The sequence below is a fragment of the Piliocolobus tephrosceles genome, chromosome 14 (genome assembly GCF_002776525.5).
Source record: "Piliocolobus tephrosceles isolate RC106 chromosome 14, ASM277652v3, whole genome shotgun sequence".
In the NCBI taxonomy this organism is placed as follows: Eukaryota; Metazoa; Chordata; class Mammalia; order Primates; family Cercopithecidae; genus Piliocolobus; species Piliocolobus tephrosceles.
The window spans coordinates 76051795-76073999 of record NC_045447.1 but is presented as its reverse complement, the minus strand read 5'-3'; the positions used below and the strand labels follow the sequence as shown (position 1 = coordinate 76073999).

The following is a 22205-nucleotide window of genomic DNA, read 5'->3' as shown; positions in this document are numbered from 1 at the left end:
CTCATTTTCTCTTTCCCCTGGATTCCAGAACCCTAACATTCTATCCCTCAAAATGCCATGACAAAAACTAAAAAATTCCTAATTCATTTTACAGTAAACTTTTTTTCTGCTGTCCCTTTGTTTCAAGCTCACCCTTCTAATCTTGTAGACTGAATGGCTGTAGGGGCTTGCTAGGGTAACAGTCCATCACAATATCCTTCTAAGTACAGCAGCAGTCTTCCTTCCAATGCGTGATCTTAGGATGTAGAATCAGTCCAAGTCTTAAAAGAGCATCACCTCACCCCTTTATTTTCTGCTACAGATGCCAAACGAAATGGAGAGAGGATGAGTAGGAGCAAAATTTCGCATGAGGTAAGAACAATTTCTCATGGGATCTACAGTACAGGATTTGCTTTTGTAATAAAGTATTATCTTCTGTGAGATTTTTGAGATGAATAGAAAGAAAAGATGAACAGGAGCAGGAAGACACGTCAGATATGTTGGAATACAGAGTATCTGACAGCTTTTATTTGCAGATGAGCTGCTTATTACTGATATGCCAAAGAGGGTCACAAATTTCTATTATAAAGGAATTTGGAATAAACTGATCTCTTAATGAAGGTTGTAAATTAAGAAGCCAATGGCCAAAAGTGAAAATATAAACGGCAAAAGAATTTCAAAATGAACAGTGCTGAAGTTGAAGTTTAGTTTAACTCCAAAGAGAGCCAAAACGTAAAGTTTAGGGGCAGAAGAATCATAATTGCTGGTTTAAAATATTAAGATGGAGGGAGGACGCAGAAAGTAATGAGCCTTAGAAGTTGACAGAATTGCAACTCTGTTGGCTCTTTACATGAGATTTCAAGCCTGCTAAAATCTCACCCGCCCAGATCTCCCTTCTAAGGCAATTTGGTTCTCTGCCAAACTTTGGTTAATAAAAAGAATCTAGACTCCTCTGAACACAGAGTTGCAGCTCTTCAGGGAAGAAATCAAAACAAGACCACAAGGTAAGACTGAATATTCCGGGAGATTTTTAGTCAGATTTTGCAGAGTAAAACCTTGGGAACCATGGAGAACTGTGTGTTTTTTTTTTTTTTTTTTTTCCTGAAAAATGAATGATAAGGCCAATTTGTTATTATTGCTAATAGCAGTAAAAGTCGATGGAAATAGCTGTTACTAACATAATTCCATTTGCTTTCCTTTGGGTGATTTCTAAAATTAATAAATTGCTAAAAGAGATTATAATGGTTTTTATAGTAAATTCTGCCCCCTCTATGAAACTTTATTTTATTTTATTTTATGTTTTTTAAGAGAGGGGATCTTGCTTTATAGCGCAGGCTGGAGCACAGTGGTGTAACCCTAGCTCACTACAGCCTCCAACTCCTGGGTTCAAGCAATCATTCTGTCTCAGCTTCCCAAGTAGCTGGAACTATAGGCACACACCACTGTGCCTGGGTGATTTTTTTATTTTATGTAGAGATAGGGTCTTTGCTTTGTTGCCAGGCTGGAAACTTTATAAAGCAAGTTGATAATTCTACTTCAAACTCCTAATGCTTACTTAAGACAAACATGCTTGCAATTGTTACAAGTGGTTTTCAGTAAAGGGGGGACATCGCCAAGCATGGTGGCTCAAGCCTGTAATCCCAACACTTTGGGAGGCCGAGGCGGTGGATCGCCTGGGGTCAGGAGTTCACGACCAGCCTGGCCAACAGGGTGAAACCCCATCTCTACTAAAAACACACACACATACACACACACACATAGACACACACACACAAATTAGCTGGGTGTGGTGGTGGGTACCTGTAATGCCAGCTACTCGGGAGGCTGAGGCAGGAGAATTGCTTGAACCCAGGAGGTGGAGGTTGCAGTGAGCCAAGATCATGCCATTGCACTCCAGCCTGGGTAACAAGAGCTAAATTTGGTCTCAAAAAAAAAAAAAAAAGTAAAAGGGGAACAAACATGTAATTGTCCTATGGGCTCTTCCTGCCCACTGCACAGACAAAACCAATTCGCTGAAACCATGGCATGGCAGTGAAGAGTTTAATTGACCCAAGGCCAGTCATGCCACAGAGGATTTAAAGTTATTACTCAAATCTCCCCAAAAACTTGGAGGCTAGGGTTTTTCAAGGTTAGTTCGACAGGCAAAGGGCTTAGAGGAATAGGTGCTGCTGATTGGTTGGGAATAAAATCATAGACATGTGAAAAATAGTCCTCGTGTGTGCGCTGAGTCTATTTCTGGGTGGGGGCCACAGAGGAGTCACTGGTCATCAGAAATGCAAAAACCTGAACAGACATCTCTAAAGGTCAATCTTGGCTTATGCAATAGTGATGTTATTTACAGTAGTCACTGGGGAAGTTGCAAATCTTGTGACCTCCAGAATAATGGTTGGTAATCATTTTTCTATGCCTACATCTGGGCAGAATTCAGGCCCCTCTCTAACTCCTAACTTGGTGGTCTTTCATTAGTTTTACCAAGGTGATTTACTTTTGGGGAAGGGTTATTATCATTTAAACCATACACTAAATTTCTCCCAAAGTTAGCTTGGCCCAAGCCCAGGAATGACCAAGCAATTTGGAGGTTAAAAGCATGATGGGGGTTGGTTATGTCAGATCTCTTTCACTGTCATAATTTTCTCACTGTTATTTCTCACTGTCAGTTTCAAATACAAGAACTGAGAGGTACCACCCCCTCAAAAATAAACTTTTGTGGAAAAATAAGGAATTGATACCCTAAATGGAGAAATTCAAAAGCTCATCAGTTTTGCTACTATTCTTCATTTACAGACTTTCCTTTGAAGATAGTTTTCTTTTCTTTATTCCTTGCTCTCTGCCTCCTCACAATTTTCTCTGCCTTTTCTTTCCACACATGAATATATGCCTCCATACTATTTTAATTAAGAAAATAGCACAAATCCAAAAGTATGTCCTGTGGCTGCATACAAGTCCGAGACTTGAGAGTGAAGCGTCTAAGGTAAAGACCCATACTCCCTCTTCTGCACTGTGCTTCTGCCACCTGAAGCATCCTTCTGTGCCACACTGGAGTCCTATACTGTTTCCAACATTCTTACTTATTGCTTCTCAAATTTGTTTTTTGAATACTTAATGCTCCTCTTTTGATTTCCACCCAGAGAATGTACCGCTCTGAGTTCAGAAAACTTCAGAATCCTCTATTTCCCAAAGTTTAGGGTGCTTGAACTGAATCACACAGCTCGGTAGTGTCTTAAACAGTTAAGAACTTCTAGCACAAGCATCACACTTCCGTCAGCTCAAATTTCACATTTTCTCCATTCTTCTCTGAAAGGATCCTGGACCTTCTACCAATCTTTGGTTACTTCATAATTGATTTCCTAAGCAACCTAGATGTTCATCTCTTTCCCATCACTGTTTAGCTTACAGTATCTACAGCCAGAAAGTACCTCTTTCCCTTTCCCATTTATAGAGAGAAAAGAATCCTGAGGCAAACTTTCACTTAGGGTTTGAAATAGCCAGAACTGAAAATAAGGGAAGAGATTGAGAAACAGGAAATGTCACTCTTGGTCAGGGTTTCCCAGGGATTAAGGAAATAGAGCTTACAATTAACTTCGGGGAAATAGGCATGAAATTCAATTGTGAAAAGTTAAGCTCCATCAGGGAATTAAATCATTACAAAGAAATACTGAAGAGGGGTCAGCATTGGGAGAAGATAGAGAGAGAGAGAGAGAGATCCATATATATAGATATTCTCCATATATATGTGTGTGTATATATATGTCTACATCAGAAAATACATATGTCAGTAAATCTGATACCATAAGGGTTTTTCTGGAGATGTGAGTCAGACTGTGCCAAAATCAATGTATCTTTCATTCAAGTTGAAATTTTGGCAAACATGGTGGAAATCAAGAGGATTATTGGAATTCACCTTCTTTGTATCTCAGTTTGTAGCAGGAACATTTAGAAACATTAAGACCAAATATAAACTCCTGGAACAGCAGAAAGAAACGTACCTTAATTCTATCAACAACAAAATGATTGAGTTAGGTTCAAGAACTTCAGGAAATCATGGTAGAACCTCTAATCTCTTCGGTTTCCTGTAGGTTCTCTGGTGCTGACATCTGCAAGCAAAAGTAACTTTTAAGGGGACACAACCTTAGTGGGCCTCAAAAAGTTCAGGCAAAGTTCAGTATGCAGGGAGTGGTAAGGAGGAGTGAGGAATTGGGGGTGCTTCCTGCCTATAGCAGACTCCTGGCACATGCTGCTCATGTTATTATTGGTAGATTACACTATACCTATGAAGGTATTTATTTTTGTTTTGTATTTTTTTAAGTGAAGAGTGCAATATAGCATAATAGTAAAAACACAAATTTTTAGAAGCAGTCAGGCCTTCAGTCCATCATGCATCATTGATCAGCTGTGTAATTTTGGATCTTACTTAACTTTCCTGAGCCTGAATTTTTTTCTCCTGTGTAAAATCTGAAACAAACAAGCAACAAAATCCCACTCAAGACAGGTGTTGTAATGGGTAAAACAAGTTAGAAGCAGTCATCAAAGGTAGTTTATTAATCACTGACCATTTACTAAAAGTGAGACTTTTATCTTCCACATTATCCCTCACAGCACCTCTGTGAGGTAAATACTATCTCTGTTTATGAAATTGAGACAGTGGGATTTGAAAAGATTGTAGTACTAACCCAAAATCATAAAGTCAGTAAATTTCAGACCAGAGATTAAAGTCCAGGGTCAGGTCCCATTAAGAAAAAAGAACTAGGCCGGGCGCGGTGGCTCAAGCCTGTAATCCCAGCACTTTGGGAGGCCGAGACGGGTGGATCACGAGGTCAGGATATCGAGACCATCCTGATCTACACGGTGAAACCCCGTCTCTACTAAAAAATATACAAAAAAAAAAAAAAAAAACTAGCCGGGCGAGATGGCGGGCGCCTCTAGTCCCAGCTACTCGGGAGGCTGAGGCAGGAGAATGGCGTAAACCCGGGAGGCGGAGCTTGCAGTGAGCCGAGATCACGCCACTGCACTCCAGCCTGGGCGACAGAGCTAGACTCCGTCTCAAAAATAAAAATAAAAGAAAGAAAAAAGAACTAAAGAACAATTCCAAACTACTTCATTTAGTGCATCTCTAATCCTCTTCGTGAAGCTATTTTTTTACTCAAAGTTTCCATCGTTTTCAAATATGAAAATATTAATGAGGTGACATTAAAACTTTCTATTTCCTTCAGGGCTACATTCACTGTTGCCTGAGGGAAAGAGTTCCTGCCAGCCATCGTTCTCTTCTGTAACTTTTTTTTTTTTTTTTTTTTTTTTTGCCATTCCCATTGCTATTTTCAGAACAAAGGAGAAGTTCACTTACAAACTTGGCTGAGTGCTTTACTTTTAATCAGCACCCAGTTTACATCTAATTCCCCTCCACTTTGAACACTCCATAAATTAAACGATTGTCATAATTTTCCCTAGCCATATTAGTGCATCTGAGACCTTTTGCAATGGTAAGAATGTTTTGCTCATTATTTCCCACGTAGTTCCTAGCAAATATTCAATATTTCCTTAAAAAGTTTCACAGAACTTCATAGTTTTGTGTGTCTGTTGTGCTCAAACCTCAGCCACTCTAACTTCTTAGCCTGCTGACTTATTAATGGCAATTGTTTAAGAAATGCTATTTAAGTTGTTTATAATTTCTTTTTAGAGGACTATATGCTTTTCTCCACTTGTTCTTTTCTTTGGAGAATTATTAGACCCAAACATGAACTTCCTCAAATCTGAATTTACTAGTTTCAAAGTTTTTCCCCCCTAAATTTTATTTTTCCATTATCTCTTATACATATATATTATTTGTCCACATTCTTTAACAATCCTGTTTAACAATACTTGATCAGTAGTCAGCATAACTACTTCATATTGGGAAATAATAAAAATTATTATTATTTATTTTTGAGACAGAGTCTGTCACCCTAGCTGGAGAGCAGTAGCTCAATCACAACTCACTGCAGCCTTCACATCCTGGGCTCAGGCTATCCTCCCACCTCAGCCTCCTAAGTAGCTGAGACCATAGGCCTGTGCTGCCTCACCTGGCTAGTTTTTTTACGTTTTGTAGAAATGAGGTCTCACTATGTTGCCCAGGATGATCTCAAACTCCTGGGCTTAAGTGACCCTCCTGCCTCAGCCTCTCCAAGTGCTGGGATTACTGGCGTGAGTCACTGTGCCTGATCCATAATTTTAAAGTTTCCTTTAGTAATATTTCATCCTAAGCTTTTGAACAAGTTTCAGGCACAGAAATAAGTACCAATATTCATTCTTATGTAATTTAATGACTATCTCCAGCTTCCTGTTTTTTCCCCCATAAGAAAAAAGGTCCATATTACCTGAATGTATGGCGGCATTATTTTTTCTTCACTGACTTATTCAAGAGCCATATGGTGTGTGGAACCTTAATCATAATTGTCAGTATGTAGTGGTCATTTAATATAATAAATTAGATGCTATTAAGTCAAAGGAGTATAAGCTGTTTTACAAAAAAATGTTTGGAGGATACCATGCCTAGGATGTGGGTAATGCTTACATCTGGCTGTTCAATTATTATTACTTTTCATTATGTCAAGTGGAAGAATTTCTGCTCAGTGCTATAAGGCCCATGAAAGCAGATTCAACATTTAGAAGCATTTAAAGTCATTTGCACTGTGATGTGACAGAAAAAAATATTTTTAAGTCTTTATATTTCTTAATTCATAAAAGTATCTTAGACAGAAGTCTAATATTTTGTCAGCATTCATTTTTTTTCTAGGTATTTATGGCAAAAGCTGGTAAAAGGGCATCTGGGTTTAGACCCATTGGTTCTCCCTACTATCTAGGTGGAACCATGCAGCAACTAGTAACCTCTAGAATGGCAGTTCACTGTACCTATTTTATGAAAAGTCTCTTGGCAAAGGAAAGGCTACCAGTTATATTTATTTATCTGTACATCAGTGGGTACACTCAAGAAGAAGTCATCTGTCCACAGTGGGAAAATAATTTAGTCTTATCTTTGGGGAGAAGAGAGGTGTTTAATAGAGTCTTTTCACTTTAGTAGATTTCCCACTAAGCCCAGCTACCAGGTAAGTAAGGCTGAGCCAACTAAGAATTCCACAGAGAAATAATGAAGTCAGTAATTTGGGGAATAGCTGGAGCAGCCCATGAAGGAGGCAAAGTGAAAAGCTTGTCATACCATGGTGGTCAAGCTTCCAGACCTTTGAGTTGCATTTTCAGATCACCACACAAGGCAGTTCTGTTAAAACTTTATGGAAATGAAATATCCAGGGTGTAGATTGTGGCTTATTTTATTCAGATAAATAGCCAGGAAGTTTCATATCTATGAGAAGAAGGCCTCTATACTCTTAAGTTTTAAATGGCTTGTAATAATCACATTTAATTTCATCTAACAATGTTGTGTGTTAGCAAGCAGCCAATTGGTTGTACAAGAAAATCTCATGCTTTCTACCCAGGTGATATTCAAAATATTTAATAGCTGGCATGGCATTAGCAAAGACAAATAAGAAAGGAACCAGTCTTGCAGCATACCAGCTAAATACTAGCATTGGGAGGGACTCTCATTTTGGCTTTTGACTATGCCAAATAAGTTGGATGGTGTGGCAGTGAAAGTGTTGTGGAATATATTACATGCTTTACAAAACTTTTAATAACCTGTGCTATAATATCAGTTATTTCTGTCACTATTCAAAAAGCATACCTCAAACACAAAAAGAAAAGCCTGCAAAAGTTATGCTATCTGTAACTTTAGTCTTGGCACAAGGAAAAACTTTCACATATTTTTTTGTTTTAGTCAAATTGTCACCATTTAGCACACGGAATCCCCTTTGTACTAGCTCACTTGTTCTTTTAAAATATAACCACAGAATTTTAAATAATGCATTCCTGCTGTCAGGCAGCAATCTCTTTTTAATTTTGAAAGTGTTGATGTTGTATTAACTGATTTTTTTTTTCCACTTGGTAGCTACATTTGTTCCTGGAGGATAGGAAAGTCTGCTTAACAATTGACTTTATGAGTAGAATGTTAACTGAAGATTGATTTTCTTTCTTTCAAGCTCTTTAATTAAGAAATATATCATACACATAAACTAATATATGGAATGTATATGTAAGTGTAAGTTCTGGAGAAAAATAAGGAAACAAATACCTGTGTATTTATCATGCAGTTTAAAAAATAGAATATTCCTTATACCTTTGAAGGCTCCTCTGTGTCACTACTGAATTGCATCTCCTTTGGTTTCCCCCAGACGTAACAACCAAGAATTTGTGTTTATTATTCCTTCCTTTGCTTTAGGATTTTTTGATTTTCAAAGTCTTGGCAAGTCATTTCATTTTGTCACTATTTGTCCCACGATGACTTAAGGCATGACTTACATGTATATGATATTCATAATCATTTTATAGACAAATTTATTACACTAAATGTTTTGTAAACAAATATAACTGATGTTTTGCAAAAATAAAATAGTAATAATAGTACTATTACGGGTAATCTGCACTTGTTTTTTTTTTTTTTTTTTTGAGACCGAGTCTTGCTCTGTCACCCAGGCTGGAGTGCAGTGTGTTTTTTTTTTTAAAAGAGTACCTCAAAGAGTTACTTATAAGGTTTTAAAATCTTGTTCTGAGACAACAGATTTTCAGTTTGTTTTTTCTATTTTTTGATATATCATGCTTTTCTATCATATTTAATATTATTTTCCTGATTTTTAGCACAGGAATTTACATATCCATGTTATACTAAAATTTTCTTTAAAACATAACATTATTTAAACATTAAAATGTTTAAACAATTCAACTATAATAAAGACATTATTAAAGCAATGTCCAGAATACATTAATTATTTGCCATTTCTTTTTAGGATTTAGAAAAAGTCAACACAGATTACACTTACACAAAAAATAAAGAGAATTTATATCACTTGATATACTTTTAGCTGCAACTGGGGAACACAAAACTGAATGAGGCTTAAAACATAAGGACACTTTTTGCTCACTTAATCAGAAGTTTAGTCGGGCAGTCTCAGAGTTGGTGTCAAAAATCAAGGATATCATCAAGGACTCAGGGTCTTCCCACCCTTCTACTCTACCATCCTCAGAGCATCTACAATCTCTCTTCATGGGAAAAGATGGTTGGCCCAGCTCTGAGCATCAGACACTCAGAGGAGCCAAAGTAGTAGAGGCCAAGAAGCACTTACTCCTCACATGCCCCTTATTTCAAGGAGAAAAATGTTCCCAGAAGTCCCAGGCCAACCCCTTCTCTTGGTCCTCAGTTTTAGAGACTAAAGTCCTTCTTTCCCTATTTCTATAAGCACCTAATTCATCCTTTCAGAAACTCCTCTTGTTATTCCTTGTTATTTCGTAAAGCTGCCTTCAGATGAAGTCTCCCAGAATCAATTCCAGAAGCATCTAGTGGCATCTCTATGTAGTGGGAATAGAACTTAGGCACACTTTCACTGGCTCTAACTATATAATGGTAAAATCTGGAATAAATATCTTATTAATGTTTTATGTGTTTGAAAAATGTGCCATACCCAAATTAGCCTGCTTTCCTACAAAGAAACTAATTTAAAAATATATATTGCATTCTGTTTCGAAGATGGGTATCAAAATCCAAAGTTTTGCCATCTGCAAATCTCATGCTTCTCTTTCAAAACAGACAGCAAATCAGCTGATAGGATTTAGAGTACTGCTCAAAGAACTGTTCTTGTTAGCTTTTGTAATTAAGTCATGCAAACCACTTTAGGCTTTAGAATCTGGGTACTATTCCCAGAATCAAAAGTGACTTAATAGGCAAGTTCTCATCCTTGGTTAAGCAATTTGTTTGATCGTACTGTTGCCAATTACAAATGCTCTCCTACTTTTTGGCATGTATCTGTGATGAATTATGTATAGAAATAATTTTTCATGCATGCATGCACATACATGCAATAGTATCTTTTCATGAATAAACTGGGTGATACATTTTGATATATCGGCGTTACCTACCCTTGCAAATTATTTTCCTTTGTGGATCTAAGTTACGAACTTTTCAGAAAGCAAACCAAGCCAGGTTCAAAGCAGTGAACTCAGGCAGAATAGATTCTTTTATTTTACAGTTTTGTGAATTTATTTGACCTACTGACTCAGGTATATATAATACATCTGTGGCTTGGCACCTGCCTTTCCCCTATGTATTTCTCAGCAAAGTCTTTGTATGTGCTGAGATTTGCACCCACCTCTTGTTACCCTCACCACCTTCTACAGAATGCTGTGCCATAACTGATTTCCATGACTCAGATTTAATCACATTTTCTAAAACTTTCTTACACTCCCCTCATACTATGTTATAAGCTATAAGGAAACAAATCAAGACTGCATCCCCTTACCCCCATCCAAAACTGTGTGCAGTTTCATTGGTTCCTGGCGATGGGATATTGCACTGTGTAAGAATGTATTCAGTTATTAAATTCTATACATAAAACATAAGGAATCACCAAAAAGTTCCAATGTAAACTGAAACTCTACTTTTCTTCACATTTTGTTTTCCTTTGTTGTTGAATAAAGAAATGGCAGCAGGATAGAGGGAAGAGCAGTCACAACTATTGCTCTGTGAGTTGAGAGACCTGAGTTCTGGTCCTGGCTCCACCACATACCCATTCACTAGCTGTGTGACCTTGGAGAAGACCCTTCGCCTGCTCTGAGTGGCACTTTCCTCATCTGTAAAATAAGGAGTTTTAGGCCACCTCTGCAGTTTTTAATAATGCTCAGTTGACTACAAGATGCACCTTGGTTCTGCAAATATCAAATGTTTATTTCACAAGTTCTAGGGCTACTCTATAAGACTGTAAACTTCCATCCATATGGATGGGTGATTTTTTTCCTCCTCCAAATAGTTTTATTGTCCTCAATGACTGACATTACAATCTTCTCTTTTCTTTTTTCTTTTGAAACAAGGTCTCACTCTGTCACCCAGGGGCTAGAGTGCAGTGATGTGATCACAGCTAACTATAGCCTGGACTTGTCTAGCTCAAGCGACCCTCCTACCTCATTCACCTGAGTAACTGGGACCACAGGCACATACCACCATGCACAGCTAATTTTTCTTTTTTATGTTTTATAGAGATGGGGGCTCATTATGGTGCTCTGGCTGGTCTTTTTTCTTTAATAATCTGCAATTGCAAAACTAATATATCAAGATGTGGATTTTTCTTTTCTCTCTCTCTCTTTTTAGAGACAAGGTCTTGCTCTGTAACCCAGGCTGGAGTGTAGTGACATAATCTTAACTTACTGCAGCCTCAAACTCCTGGGCTTAAGCAATCCTCCCACCTCAGCCTCCCTACCAGCTGGAACTACAGGTGTCCGCCACCACACCTGGCTAATTTTTTTAATTATTATTTTTTTTGTAGAGATGGGGTCTTGCTCGTTGCCCAGGCTGGTCTTAAGACTCCTGGCCTCAAGAGATCATCCCACCTCAGTTTCCAAAAGTGCTGGGACTACAAGGCTTGAGCCACCACCCCCAGTCCTTTCTTTCTCTCTATCTGCTTGGGATTCATTGAAATTCTTAGATCTGAGGATTAGGATCTTTCAACAATTCTGAAATGTTGTCAGCCATTATTTCTTCAAATATTGTTCCATCTCTGTCCAAGCACCTCCTTCTACCATTCCAAATAGACATAAAACTGTCTCATTTTTCTTCCAAGTATTTTGCCCTCTTTTCATATTTTCCACCTCCAAGTATCTCTGGATTGTATTCTATGGAATACTTCAGACATGTTCTCTAGGTCACTGACTCTTTTCACTTGTGTTTAATCTTCTGTTTAATTGAACCATTGAGTTTTAATGTCAATAATACATCTTTTATGTCTAGATATTCTATTTTGATCTTTTACAAATATACATGTTTATTGTATTTTCAATCTTTTAGAATACTATCTAACAATATTAAAATCAGTTATTTTATATGTTATTTCTGCTTGTTCTAATACACAAAGGCTTTGTGGCTGGTTTCTGCTACCTGTTCCTTTTGTGGGTTCTCACCATGGTGTCTAGTATTCTTGTTTGCTTTGCAAATTTTGACTGCAGACTACTCATTTGTCCTGAAGGCTTTTCTGTGGGAATGCTTGGTGGTTTGTGTAGCAGCTGAGTTCTTCAAGATAAGATTTGTATTTGCCTTGGGGCACTGCCAATCTAAAACTATGTTATACTTAATTCTGTATTTCAGGCTTTTGGAAGCACACAACTAGTATGATTTCAGACTACAAACCCATGTAGGGGCTAACTTGTCCTGAGAAGATAAATACTTAGAGATATGTGTTTCCTTCCAGCAAGGGCTGGAGTTGAGACAGACAAGGTTTCCAGCTATTCCCTTCTGTGGAGTTTATTTATCTTGATCACCCTTCTATTGTGAATGTGGCCCTTTGAGAGTCCAGGTTTATGCAGCAGTTTCCTGTTAGACTCCCCATCTTAGACATATCCTGAGCTTTATCTCCTGGTCTTGGTTCTTTATATAATTCTTCCTCTTTGTCTCTAGGATATAGTAGACAACTTTAGAAAAAAGCCAAGGTTGCTAGCCTCCCATTCATGCCCCCTCAATGTTGTTTGAAAATATATTTTAAAATACTTCTTGCAGCATTTTAGTTGTTTTATCAGGAGGGCTGTTCATGGCAATTAATCCATCATTATGCTGGAAACAGTATATTTCATTAAATAACTTTATAATGAGTAAATATAAATGTAAACTTATGAAGCATATTTATATTAATAAATTAATGATTTTGTCTTATCTGTTAGGCTTCCTATGCAATATTTTTTTTTTCAGAAAAGGATTCTACTCTTTACAAAGTTTTGCAAACTTCTTCCAATCATTAAGTGTAATGCGTTCTCCTTATGATGCCACTAAATCTTCTCTAGCTTGACTACCACGGATGGTATATGAACTTGGTCTCACTCTATCATCCTCCTTATAGGGTCAAATAATTCAGGTAGCATAGGCCTAATGACATATTTTCAAAGTTTTAATTTTGTTTTCTTACCAGTAAAACCTCTTCTACCTAGAAAACTTTCCAGGTAGGCGTTTTCTGCTTTGGATGCAGGGGCTAGGGAGGAAGATCTGGAATGCAACGGATTTGGATTCCTCCAATCGTTTCCTGAAGCACCTCATGAACTCTGAAAATGTTTGCTTGGGGTTTCAGCTATGAGGCCTTGGGCATTTACTTGATTCCTCTGTACCTCAGTTTCCTCATATATAAAAAAGGGATAATAATAATGCTACCCTAACAAGATTGCAGTAATAATTGAATAAGTTAAATATGTGAAGCAGTTACTATAGTTCTTGGCACATAGTAAACACTATATAAGGGCTAATTATAAAAAATACAGGAGAGCTAGGTGGCTCATGCCTCTAATCCCAGCACTTTGGGTGACCAAGGCAGGAGGATCACTTGAGGCCAGGAGTTCAAGGTTGTAATCAGCTATGCACTTCAGTCCGGGTTACAGACCAAGACTCTGCCTCTAAAATAAAAAACAAAAACAACAAAAAAGGAGAAATTTTATTTAACTCTACATACTCTTGCTAAATATTTCATACTCCTTTGAATTTTTATATTACTTGTCCAATTTTATGTAAAATGCATTTCAAAAGTAAAAGAAAAAACTGATCCCAACTTTAAACTAAAACCAAAGGTCTCTATGCACCATGTTGGATTTTTTTTTCCATACATTGTTTTCTTCCAGCACTGAGAGCTTTCTGAATCCATGAAACAACAGCCAGGCATGGTGGCTCACATCTGTAATCCCAGTGCTCTGGGAAGCCAAGATGGAAGGATCACTTGAGGCCAGGAGTTTGAGACCAACCTGGGTAACAAAGCGAGACCCTGTCTCCACAAAAATGAAAAATTAACTGGGCGTGGTAGCACAGGCCTGTATTCCTAGCTACTTGGAAGACTGAGGCAGGAAGATCCCTTGATCCTAGGAGTGAGGCTATGATCATGCCACTGCCCTCCAGCCTAGGTGACAGAGCAAAACACTGACTCAAAAAAAAAAAAAAAAGAAATTCAGCTTTCAGATATTTGGGTACTAAAGAAAAAAACAAATAAAAACAAAAAAAATGCTGCAGACTCTGTTGACTTTTCTTTTCACTGTAATTTTGTCCTGCTGTAAGGTTAGTAGAAAGAAGAAGAGATCACAGGGCTGAGGCAGAATTTGTATGTTTTCTGAGGATGGCACCCTTTGTGTTAGTGGAGCTGCCAGGATAGAAGGGGCCCTGGGAGAAGGAAAAAAATGGGCTAAATGAGGAACCTGTACAGGAACACAGGAAATAGTCAGGGAGGAAAATGCTGGCTTTAGCATACCCTCCTTGTTTTGAAGACAAGGAAACTGAGACCTGGAGAGCTGCAGGGACTTGAGGGAAGGGAGAAAATCCTGGGTCTAAGCTTGGGAAGGGGAGGCCAATCTACCTTTGCTTCTTCAAAGATTACTACAGACTTGATCCACTGGGGCACCCAAAGTATGTGAGGCATGGGCGGGGGCCCAGGAGGGGAATAAAACAACTTGAACTGAATAATTTGAAATGTTCAGTCACACTAAAACTGCAGAGCCACAGGCCAGCTGGAAAGTCAGCTTTTGAAAATGCTTTACAAAGAGCACTGACCCAAGAACAAAAAGATGTGAGTCCTAGTAGACTGAGGCATATAAGACTGTCATTTCTGTAGGTCAAAAATGGTGAAGTAGTGCCAACCTTGTAACAGCTCAACCAGGGAGTCTAGCTCCACTGCTCTGCAGATCTTTGGCATTTGGGTAGGATCCCCACATCTGCCTAGTGGATGATGCCTGCTTTACTTAGTTTATAGTGTTTCCGTAAGGACTGATCCAAATTACAGAACATTTACTGAGTGCCTGCTGTGGATAATTTCTGGGGAAATAAAGATGATTAAAGCACAACCCTTGTTCCCAAGGACCCAGCAGTGGAGGAGGTAGGAAAACAAACAGAGTTGGATATATTATGTATATAATATATAAGGAAGGGAGAGAGGAAACAATAAAGTCAGCTTGATTGTGGGTTGTCAGGGAGATCAAAACATTTGAATTGAGCTCCAACGGTTAAACAGAAGTTTCCCAGATCAAGGGAAGAGGTAGCACTAACAAGAGGAATAGTTTGAGCAAAGCCATGGAGGTGTAAGTGCATGGTGAATTGAGGAACAGTAAACAGTCTAATCGGTCTAAATGAAGAGAGTATGGAGGAAGGGGTAAGTAAGGTTGGAAAAGTTGATGGGGCAGGTAGTGCCAATGTATAAAAATGACTGGATAAGACCGCATCCAGGAAAACCAAGGCAAAGCATAGACGTGCTTTACAAATGATAAGTACTGTTTACCTTAAAGACATAAAAGAAAGCTTCCCTAAAATCTCACAGCATCCCTCCGTCTTCTCACAAGGAGTTTGGCTTGACTCATAGATTGATCAACTAGATATCTTTATAGAGTATTTCCTTTCCCTAGGAGAAGTGTTCTCCCCAGGGTGCAGGAAAGTAGCAGATGGAAACTTTCAGAGTGGTGGAGGGTAGGGGACTGGAAGTGATCCAGTTTAGGTGAGGAGGGTGCTGTCTCATTGTTCCCCAAACTTCAATCTTCCCTTGGAAAGATTATGGAAATATCACGTATTCTAATCTCCCTTAAGAAAGAAGTGAAACTGCTACACCCAAGGGAGTACAGGAATGGTGTGACACTCTCCTCTGTGCTGCCACCCCCTGCTTCTTCTCCACTTCTGCCCCTTTGCAAAATCTCCCAGAATGAAGTCATATTGTGTTGGCAAACTTAAGTCATAATCCCCATTTCCTCTCCCTATCAGCCAGGACCAGTCTTCTTCCACTGGTTCCACTGGTATTGCTTCCAGTACCCAGCAATATGTTCATTCATCCCACTATATCCCCATAGATCCTATTCCCATTCAAGGAAAAGCAAGCTTGACAAAGAGGTGAATGAAATATAAGGTCCTGGGATTCAATTATGCCCCATTCTACCTATGTTCTCCATGAACTAAGAGAAAGAGCCAGATAGCCCTAATATCAGATTCTGGCTTTGCTACTTCTTACCCATGTGACCTTTTGCAAGAGCCACTATTTCTTCACTTCTAAAAGGGAGACAATCATACCCAAACTCCAGAATCACAGTGACATTAGAGATAATATATGTAGAGCATCAGTCTTACAGAAGACGCCAAACACTGTAGCTCGTACTATTACCATTATCATCATCACCACAACCACCATTATTAAGCATCTGAATTAATGCAGACTCCTGGCTGGTCTCATCCCTTCCCTCTTATTGCCCTCCGTCTGTTTCTCACATGATAGTCACAGCACTAATTTAAAAATAAAAATCAAATCACATCCCATGTTACTCAAAACTCGTCTATGGCTTCTCAATACACTCTGAATAAAATCCAAGCTTCTTCCTCTGGCCTCCAGGGCCCAGCCCAACCGAGCTTCTGTCCCCTTCTGTCTCCAACCCCTTCACATTATACTCTCCCCATTGCCCGCTCTCTTCCAGCCACACTAGCACTCTCTGTTTACTGAGCACTGCGACTTCTGTCCATCTCAAGGCCTTTGCCCCTGAGGTTCTCTCTTCCCTGTGTCTCTTCCCTTTCATAGGTTCATCGTACCCTTTAGGGTGCAGGTTTAAATGTCACCCTCTCTGACTACACTACCTTAGTACCATTCTACTTTATCTTCTTTACCAGTCCAATTCTTATTTATCACTGTTCATTAATAACATATTTGTACAACTATGTGAGCAACTTCTATCTCCCCAATAGAAAGTAAACTCCAGGAGGGCAAGACAGTTTGCTTTGTTTAGTACTGTATCCCCAGCACCTAGTCCAGTGCTAGAAGTAGTATTTTATTTATTAATGTTTTTAGGCAGCACTCCATGCTGTAGTACAAACAGATGCAAATCCAGCATCCTTCAGAAAAGGATGTAGTACAAACAGATGCAAATCCAGCATCCTTCAGAAAAGGATTTGTGCCCTCAGGATCTTGGGGAGGTTAGGATTTCCTTACAATGATTCCCAGTTGTGTCTCTTTTCAGATAATTTAACTACTCTCTAGGACATCAAAGGTCAAACTTTCTCTTTTCTGTATTACCTAAATTTTCCATAATGAATATGTATTTTTAGTAAGAATTTCTCATAAACTCTGCATTGTAACAAGACTCATCACAGCAAATCATCTGATTAAATGAATTTATTTTGAAAGTAAAATTCAGAATAAAAGAAGAAAGGCCAACAGCCAACTTAACATTCTTAAATGTATTAGCATTTAAAAGCGGAAAATTGCTAATCAAAGAGCATTGTCCAACATATAAGAGGTTAGTGATTCAATAAATGATTTTCCAGCTGATCAGATGTAGATAATATGACAATGTGAAATGAAAATATTCATGCAGCACCTCATGAGTTAATGCTGGTGGAATACATAGTCCCTGGCATGTAAAGAGTGCTCAATATTTCTTGAATGTAAGTTTCTGGAAGATTTCTTCAGCCAAAAAGACAACTATGCGAATTTGCAACTTTGAAAAAGACAATACCTCATATATTTCTCATTGTTGTTGTTGTTCAGAGGTGAATGACCAACTAATAAATTTCTATTTAAATTATTTTATTTAATTATCATTTCTTGACAGGTTAAAATCTTTCACGTTGTTTCCCTAATTTAAATGTATGTCATTTCCTCTGGGATGTTCCCCACCCACCCACATGCATACTCCTTACTCTCTCCCTCCTTTTCCTTCAAAAGCACTATTTCCTATGATTATCTAAAATGTGACTTTCCCCTGGTGATGCCATATTCTGAAAACTCACTCCATTATCTTGTGTGCACATTTCCCAGGGCTAGTAGAGAAGGCCTTTCTAACCCCATCCCCAACCCTGGGCCCAACTACTTATACTAATGTCTTTCCTTTGCCGTCACTAGGGACCCTGACCTCCTTTTCTGTTCACTGTTGCCTCTGCTGTTGTCACCCTTGGCAACTTCATTGCTGTTGTCACTCTCAGTCATTGCTTTGACTCTTTAACACTCCTCAGCAGTTCACCCAAAAAATCTCATTCTGACCACCATCATCATCAGAACATCTTTCTCTCTAAGAGAAGGAACACTGGAATTCTTCCATTTATGAACAAACTCCCATCTTTCTACTTCTTACACTCCCATTTAAAAAACTCTTTTTGAACCATTTTTTAAAATTGTGGTAAAACATACATAATATTCAATTTACCATTTTGACCATTTTTTAAGCGTACAGTTCAGTGGCATTCACACTGTTGTACAACCATCACCACCCTCCATCTCCAGAATATTTTTTTATCTTCCAAAACTGAAATTTTCTATGCTCACTGAACAATAATATCACGTTCCAAAGTTAATTCTATTTTATATTCTCTAAGGATTAGTTTCAGATTTTTCCCACTTATCCTTAAAACTTCAAACCAATGCTTATTTCTGTTAATCTCTGTAACTCTTTCAGAACCTACATTACAAAGATTGAAGCCATTTTATAAGACCCTTAAGTTCACATCCTTAGACCTTAAAACCTCACATCTTCTCTCATTCTCTCACTAGTTCCTCCTCTCCTGCAGGAAGAAGTGTGCCTCTTCCTTTCCAAGCTGATCCTTCCACTCGTGTTCTTTCCCCCTCTCTTCTCTGTCTCCTCTGGAAATATATAAGTTTTCCTCTTTTCATTGGCTACTTTCTTTCTGCTTTGAAGCATACTCAAGAGTCTATCACATCCCAATATAAACCTCAATATTAATGACAATAATAATAATAAACATATTGAGTTTCTACTGTGTACCAGCTACTGTGCTAAGTGCTGAAAATGTATCTTCTCATTTAATTCTCACAACAACCTAATGAGTTAAAATTATTATGAAATTATTATGGGTAATATAACAGTTATTATTATGAAAATTATCATTATTATTAAGAAACTGAGGCTTCAGAGACATCAAGTAACTTGCCCAAGGTCACCTAGCTAGTAAGTAGCGTCTTCCCTTCTCCACACTACTATGTAAAGATACCATTCTTTCTTTCCTTGTTCCCTTTCATTACTGTATTATACCTCTTGGAAATGTCGTACTTCCTCCTTCTCCACTCTGTGCAGTCCAGTGCAGTTGTTTTGAAAGTCCCACCATACTTAAATGACTCCTCCAATGTCTCTTAATCTCCAACCAAGTCTCTATAGTACTCATTACCAACTGTTCCTGCTTTTTGAGACAGTGTTCTCTCTTAGCCTTCATAACATGAACTCTTGTTTTTTCTGCTTCTCTGCCTGGTCTTCTTACTAACTTCATTTCTCCTCTTTCCCCTTACATGTTAGATATCCCAGAGTTTTATCTTCTCAGAGCTTTCTCTTCCTGCTCCACACTCAGCCAAGACAATCTCATTCACTCCCACACAATCAACTATCATGTCTTCACAAATGAAGAGCAAATCCACGTGGCTAATTTTGGCCTCTGGCCACCTAGTTCCAAATCCCTGCTGAAATGTCCATATAACTGCTCCTCAAGTATCTCAAACTCCATCTGCCCCACATCAAACTCATTCACCATCCCTGTCACTGAACTCCCCACCTGAGTTTCCCATTATTAACCACTAGAATTATGTTCACTTCCCTTCACCACCCTGTTTCCCCTCTTCCCCAGTCCAGAGCAGGTATACCCACATCCAGAAAGAGCTGAAGAAGTATTGTGGCAGACATGCCCCTAAAATGGGAGTGAGACTTGGGTTTTAATCCTAATTCAGCCACCCGGTAACTGCATGACTTAGTGGAACTAGAACAGGAATCTCTGGGGCTCTTACTCACACCAACCTGCAAGGACTCTATGAAGTACATGTAGCACTCATTATTCCATCCCCTCCTCGTTAGTCCCATTAATATTGCCCTCACTAGGTCCTCACTGCTTTTTGCTTGGGATATTTTAATTGGCCTCCTAACTATTCATTCATTTCACCTCCCTCTCCCTTCTTTCCTTCCTTCAGATGGTGCTTCACACAGACATAAAATTATATTCATAAAACACTCTCTAGATGATGTTTCTCATTTGCTTTAGAGACTTTCAAAAGATTCCTGTTGCCCATAGGATAAAATTCAAACTCCTTATTGTAGCATTCATAGCCCTCTGCATACTGGTCCCAAAATAACATGTGAAACTTCACTTTGTCTGAATTGAATTTCAAATGTAGTTGGGGTATGTATTTGGAAGAAAAAAAAATCCCAAACGTATTCTTTTTTCATTACCTTTTTTTTTTTTTTTTTTTTCATTTTTGGTGATAAGACTCTCACTCTGTGGTCCAGACTGGAGTATAGTGCTATCAGAGCTCACTACAACTTTAAACTCCTGGGCTCAGGTAATCCTCCTACCTCAGTCTCCCAAGTAGCTAAGACTGCACATGCACACCACCAAGCCCAGCTAATTTTTAAATTTTTTTTTCTGTAGAGACAGGGTCTCTTTATGTTGCCTAGGCTGGTCTTGAACACCTGGTCTCAAGTGGTCCTCCTGCCTAGGCCTCCCAATGCACTGAGATTACAGGCATGAGACACACACCCAGCCCTAACTTATTCTTTATACCAAAAGTAATAGTGAGTCAATCAAAGATTTATGTATAAAGTATTAAACAATAAAGTTTTAGATAATATCATAAGTAAATTTATTTATAATCTTGGAAGAGTAAAGGTATTTTGAAGCAGAACACAAAACCAGAAGTTCTCAAAGAAAATACTGATTATATTTTACACATAATATTTGAAAACTTATGTATGACCAAAAAATGCCACTACCAAAATCTAAACATAAATGACACAGGGGAAAAAGTTGTAACACATATCACAGACAAGGGTCTAATTTCTTAGTTTAGATAGAGTCCTTAAAAATCAATAATTTATAGAAATTGACAATACACTTTTTTTAAAAGATAATCTTACAAAATAAAGGAATAAAATTCAAAACTATAAGATATTTTACACTATTTAGAAAGTCAAACATTTCAAAGGTAATGACACTCATTGTTTCTAGAAGGATGGAGAAAAGGGCACTCCCCTGGATTGCTGACAAAACTGTAAATACAAGCTTTTGGAAGTCAACTCATTAGTATCTGTCAAGCTATAAGATACATGTACTCTCTAATCCAGCAATTCCACTACTAGGAGTTTATGCTACCAATGAACTTATAAATATTTTCAAAGAATCACAACACCTACCCACTCACACCCATAAACCCATACACACACACACACACACACACACACACACAACTCTCAGTTGCAACACTGGCAATATTAGAAAACAAAAACAAAATCTAGAAACAGCCAGTGTTAATCAATAAAAGACTGGTTAAGATCTATTTCTATGATTGAATACTATGTATAATGTTACTTGTAAAAGAATGTTTCTAATATGTGAAAATATTTATGATATAGTATTAATTGGAAAATGGAAAAAACAACTTATATTTGCAGTATGATTCTATTTTTTAAACAAAAGAGATGTGTATAATTTTTTTCTCCTATCATTTTATTTTTAAATTATACTTCAAGTTCTAGGGTACATGTGTACAACACGCAGGTTTGCTACATATATATACATGTGCCACATTGGTGGGCTGCACCCATTAACTTGTCATTTACATTAGGTATAGCTCCTAATGCTATCCCTTCCCCTTCCCTCCACCCCACGACAGGCCCCAGTGTGTGATGTTCCCCTTCCTGTGTCCAAGTGTTCTCATTGTTCAATTCCCACCTATGAATGAGAACATGCGGTGTTTGGTTTTCTGTTCTTGCAATAGTTTGCTCAGAATGATGGTTTCCAGCTGCATCCACGTCCCTACAAAGGACGTGAACTCATCCTTTTTTATGGCTGCATAGTATTCCATGGTGTATATGTGCCACGTTTTCTTAATCCAGTCTGTCACTGATGAACATTTGGGTTGGTTCCAAGTCTTTGCTATTGTGAATAGTGCTGCAATAAACATATGTGTGCATGTGTCTTTATAGCAGCATTAATTATAATCCTTTGGGTATACACCAAGTAATTCTCCACCTCCTCTCCAGCACCTGTTGTTTCCTGACTTTTTAATGATGGCCATTCTAACTGGTGTGAGATGGTATCTCATTGTGGTTTTGATTTGCATTTCTCTGATGGCCAGTGATGATGAGCATTTTTTCATGTGTCTATTGGCTGCATAAATGTC

At 38.2% G+C, this 22205-nt stretch overlaps 1 protein-coding gene across 7 annotated transcripts in view; it reads left to right on the top strand.

Annotated features, from left to right (window-relative positions):
* Positions 1 to 297: 297 nt before the first annotated feature.
* The window catches only part of IL33 (interleukin 33), a 47564-nt gene continuing 25656 nt past the window's right edge, over positions 298 to 22205 (top strand). For 4 of the 7 annotated variants that reach the window (XM_023213383.2, XM_023213393.2, XM_023213394.2 and 1 more), the window contains exon 1: positions 938 to 983. The gene's annotated coding sequence lies outside the window, so the exon portion shown is untranslated. Of the gene's footprint in view, positions 352 to 923; positions 984 to 22205 lie in introns of those variants that run through there. The other 3 variants (XM_023213386.2, XM_023213390.2, XM_023213397.1) reach the window with 2 other exon arrangements.